The following is a 5,676-nucleotide window of genomic DNA, read 5'->3' on the forward strand; positions in this document are numbered from 1 at the left end:
AAAGAAAGAAGACAAGGGAAGTTGAGAGCAAAACAAATAAGTAGGCCTAGGTCACAGTTACTTCTTTTTCTTTCTTTTTTGGGGGAAAGAAAAAAACACACGAAGAACAAGCCTCTCTCCCCATTCACACAAACACGTGTCTCTGTGCCACACAACCAAAATCCACTTTTTTTAAAAAAAATGGTCCTTTAAAGTTGGAAAGGCTTGTGGGGAGGAGGTGGGTATTTTATGAAATTCCCTCCAACCTAAATGCAAATTCCCCCCCCCTACAAAAAAAATAAAAATAAAAAGGGGAGGCTGCATGGGTGCTTTATTTATTCCTTGGGTGGGAGAGAGAAATTGGGGTGGGTGGGAGAGAGAAATGCAACAGGACCAGAAGGCCTCTCTCTCCCCCCCCCCTTTTTCCAAGTTTGACTCACACCCAGCTAAGCCCCCTTCCTTCTCCCCCCTCCCACCAGCAGCCCCCCCCCCCAATAAATTCCTAATAAAATGCCTATAAATGTGTTGCAATAGGGCTGGATCAATGTGCAAAAAGGTTAAGACCCCCTTGGCCCAAAATGCAGCTTCCTCTTTCCTACCCCCTCCCAAAAAAATTGCATTGCTGGTTCTTTTTCTGTGCCCCCCCCCCCAAATTGCACCTATATAAAGCAATGCAAATGGAGCCCCCCCTCCAAAGCAACAATTCAGCCCTTCCCAAATTAACCCCCCCCAAAAAAAGACTCACCTGGCTTTCTCCCCCCCCTCCCCCTGGCTCCTCAGGGGTGGGGGCCCCCGGGCCTGCCCCCCTCCAGGCGCCCCATTTGGTGCTCCGGTCTCTTCCAAGCTCTTTCGCCTTCTGAGCCAGCCAAGCAGGGAAGGGACGGCCGGGGCGCCAGCGGCGTAAGGCCCCGCGGCGCTCTATGGCGCTGACGTCACGCCGCCGGCGCAAGCCGCCTTGGTGAATCCGGGGCTACGTTCCGGAGCTGGCTTAGGCGACTCGGGCTCGCTCTCCGCGCAGGCGCAGAAAGGGGCGGGCGGGAGGGGAAGAGGCAGAGGCCGGCGGGCAAAGAGGGGAGAGAGCGGTGGTCCTCTGAGAGACACTTCCGGAGTCCCGTTGGACGGCGGGGCACAGCGTCCATGTGCGGGGCAAAATCTGGACCATTCGGCCTTTGGAAGAATTCCACGACCAGAACTTAACCCATATGTAACTCTGCTTATTTTACGCGCTTTAACCTTATGGGTTATTTTTATTTCATTGTTTAACTTCCATCTCTTGTCTCTTGTTTATTGAATATGTGCAAACAAGTTGTAAACAGATAAGAACACGGGCAGGATTATTGTAACAACCTGCAGTTTCACAGGAGTGTATATTTAAAGTAGATGAATAAAAGAACAAATTAAAGTTAATTTGAATGTGCAAATATTAAAAATAAATATTAAAAAATAAATTTAAGGAACTGCAGAAAGAGGGGGAAGGAAGTCGAGTTTTGAAACAAAACAAAACAAACAAGATGAATTTTAACCGGGAGAAATGTAAAGTATTACACTTGGGCAAAAAAAATGAGAGGCACAAATACAAGATGGGTGACACCTGGCTTGAGAGCAGTACATGTGAAAAGGATCTAGGAGTCTTGGTTGACCACAAACTTGACATGAGCCAACAGTGTGACGCGGCAGCTTAAAAAGCCAATGCAATTCTGGGCTGCATCAATAGGAGTATAGCATCTAGATCAAGGGAAGTAATAGTGCCACTGTATTCTGCTCTGGTCAGACCTCACCTGGAGTACTGTGTCCAGTTCTGGGCACCACAGTTCAAGAAGGACACGGACAAACTGGAACGGGTCCAGAGGAGGGCAACCAAAATGGTCAAAGGCCTGGAAACGATGCCTTATGAGGAACGGCTAAGGGAGCTGAGCATGTTTAGCCTGGAGAAGAGGAGGTTAAGGGGTGATATGATAGCCATGTTCAAATATATAAAAGGATGTCACATAGAGGAGGGAGAAAGGTTGTTTTCTGCTGCTCCAGAGAAGCGGACACGGAGCAATGGCTCCAAACTACAAGAAAGAAGATTCCACCTAAACATTAGGAAGAACTTCCTGACAGTAAGAGCTGTTTGACAGTGGGATTTGCTGCCAAGGAGTGTGGTGGAGTCTCCTTCTTTGGAGGTCTTTAAGCAGAGGCTTGACAACCATATGTCAGGAGTGCTCTGATGGTGTTTCCTGCTTGGCAGGGGGTTGGACTCGATGGCCCTTGTGGTCTCTTCCAACTCTAGGATTCGATGATTCTGATTCTATGAAATGTTGAAATGACTGTAAAATTATTGAAACGTATAAACCTGAAAATAAATAAATAAATAAATAAATGTATCTTGTTATTTATTGTTATCTCCCTCCCCCATCTCTCTCTCTGTGTGTGTGTGTGTGTGTATATATATATATATATATGCAGGTTTTGGTGTCCTCGGGTGTCTTCCCGTGTAAAAGTTGGGGTGTCTAGGCGACGTTTCGACGAGGTCTCACTCGTCATCTTCAGGCTGGTGCTTTCGGCTTCTTGTTACTGGAACAGAGCAGGATCTCAGTGTTTGAGTTCCTATAAATACTGTAGAGGGGGTGTGGTGTATAGCCTCCAATGTTCTGGGCAGAGAGGAAGTTCCCAGGCTAGTGTGCCTTTTCTTCTTTTGTTCCTTAATTACTTGAGAGATAATTATCTTTATCTTAATTATCTCTCAAGTAATTAAGGAACAAAAGAAGAAAAGGCACACTAGCCTGGGAACTTCCTCTCTGCCCAGAACATTGGAGGCTATACACCACACCCCCTCTACAGTATTTATAGGAACTCAAACACTGAGATCCTGCTCTGTTCCAGTAACAAGAAGCCGAAAGCACCAGCCTGAAGATGACGAGTGAGACCTCGTCGAAACGTCGCCTAGACACCCCAACTTTTACACGGGAAGACACCCGAGGACACCAAAACCTGCATTCCTGTACCCGTGAAAATCTACGAAAATATCTCTCAAGTAATTAAGGAACAAAAGAAGAAAAGGCACACTAGCCTGGGAACTTCCTCTCTGCCCAGAACATTGGAGGCTATACACCACACCCCCTCTACAGTATTTATAGGAACTCAAACACTGAGATCCTGCTCTGTTCCAGTAACAAGAAGCCGAAAGCACCAGCCTGAAGATGACGAGTGAGACCTCGTCGAAACGTCGCCTAGACACCCCAACTTTTACACGGGAAGACACCCGAGGACACCAAAACCTGCATTCCTGTACCCGTGAAAATCTACGAAAGCATATATATATATATATATATATATGTTGTTAAGCTGTGGGTGAACATATCAGACAACACAGCGATTCTTCAAAGCAGCTCTTTATTTGTAAGCTGGAACAGAACAGAACGGAACGGAACGGAACAGCCAACAGCTCAGCCAGCCTGCTTTTATAGGCAGCCGGCTGTCCACATTGTAGCAACAACAACCCAGGGTTTCCCTCCTAAATTAACTGACATGGACCTGAGTGAAAACTATATACTGTACACACACAATACTCCTGGTGGTCAGGTGGAGAACTTCAATGCATAACATATGTTGTTCTTGTTGTTTAGTTGTTTAGTCGTGGAAGGAGAGTCGACCGCCTTCGGAGGGATTTTCCTCCCACTGTCAAACAGCTCTTGCTGTCAGAAAGTTCTTCCTGGAGTCGGGATCTCCTTTCTGGTTGCTTGAAGCCAGGGCTTTTAGATAGATCGGTTGGATAGAGTGTGGTGCTAACAATAACAAGAACGGTAATGATACCGATCTTATACCCTGCCCATTTGGTCAGGCCTCCTCAGCCATACTGGGCGGCTTCCAACAGGAGAATAAAAGCACATTAAAACATCAAACGTTAAAAACCTTCTTGTGTCTTCTAATGCCACCGGCCCTTGAGATATTGACAGGGCTGCAGGGTGTGGCTCTCATATCCATATCTGGAGGGACAGGGAGCAAAACATCTCTCTCTCCCCTTTCCCCACCCATGCAGAATGGCAAGGGGGCTGGGAAGAAGGTGGTGGGAGTGTGGAGCCCAGCCAGGGACTGGCTGTGGGCAGTGTTAAGTTGTGGGCGAACATAGCAGACGACACAGTGATTTCCCCAGAGCAGCTCTTTATTTGTAAGCTGGACAGAACTGAACAGCAAACAGCTCAGCCGGCCTGCTTTTATAGGCAGCCGGCTGTCAACATTGTAGCAACAACAACCCAGGGTTTCCCGCCTAAAATAACTGAAGTGGACCTGAGTGAAAACTATCTACAGTATCCCCCTGCTGGCCCAGGGTGAGAACTTCAGTACATAACAGGCAGGATCCTTGCACTGCCGGGGGTTGGACTGGATGACCCTTGGCACCCCTTCCAACTCTGCCATGCTCTGATTCTCTCGAGCAGCTGAAGGAACGGGCGGGGGAGCAAGATGCAGAAGAAGGGGAGGCACAACCACACACCCCACCAGCCCCCTCTGGCCTGACCCACGGGGGCCTCATCCCAGCACACTTTGACCCCCCTGGTTTTATTTTTCTTCATTCAGCTGCCGGACAACCCAGCAGCCTGGCCCCTGTTTGCCAGCTGATGTCACAAAGTGCTGCTTTGCAAGCAAGCCTTATAATGCCCTGCAAGGGGGATGCCTGTCAGATGATGGTGAGAGATTTGTAGAGAAAATGAATGCTGAAGGTAGGAGGCCCAGAGGAGAAGAGGGGCATATTATTATTATTATTATTATTATTATTATTATTATTATTAGCGTCACCCGTCACTGGCGCACAGGGCTTGGCTCCTTGGCTTGACTTGTTGACAGCTGTCGATAGCTTGCCAGGTCCCTGCCTCTCAGCAATGCAGCTGTGCAGAATTAGCCCCTTTTCACGCTGCAAGAGCCCCAAAAGGATGGTGTGCACACAGCCTTTGGTTTTAAGGGAAAGGCTTCTAGCGGGCTTCAGCTTGCACGGGGCAGGAGCCTAGTGAGATTTATTTTTAATTATTTATCTGCATCATCACTGCGTGTGACTCTTGATAACAAGTAAAGAATTCCTTTCACTAGCTCCTTAGAGACCAACTAAGTTTGTTATGGGTATGAGCATTTGTGTGCATGCACACTTCTTCAGATACCTTCAGATATCTGCATGCACATGAAAGCTCATACCCATAACAAACTTGGTTGGTCTCTAAGGTGCTACTGGAAGGAATTTTTTTTTTTTATTATGTTTCGACTATGGCAGACCAACACTGCTACCTGCCTGTAACTAGAACCTTGACAAAAAGGTCCCTGCCCCGAGGGGAGTACAATCTTTTGTATGACACAGGGAGGGAACAGAGAACGGTTGAGGTCCAGGGTGGATCCTGAGTCCTCCTGCGACACATAAGTCAGAGTCTCTGAGTTTAGACTTTGGGATTCCTGGACATTTCCCCATCAGCCCCCTCTTCCCCTGTTTCTGCAATATGGCAATGGAGGTGATGCTATTACAATTCGAAAGGGAATGTCAAGCAGGGAGGGAGGGGGAAGAGAGAGAGAGAGGGATTCTGGTGGAGACGGAAGATGGAAGGAGGCTGGGAAAGGGAGTTTGAGGGGGGGGCAGGTGAGAGTCGGTTGAGAGCGGTGGGTTCTAGAAGGGGGCACGGGGGGGGGGGCTGGAGCTGAGCTGGGCTGAGAAACAGCAGAACAGCCACCATTGCT

This window comes from Podarcis erhardii (assembly GCF_964252035.2).
Source record: "Podarcis erhardii genome assembly, chromosome: 18".
NCBI classification, from domain to species: Eukaryota; Metazoa; Chordata; class Lepidosauria; order Squamata; family Lacertidae; genus Podarcis; species Podarcis erhardii.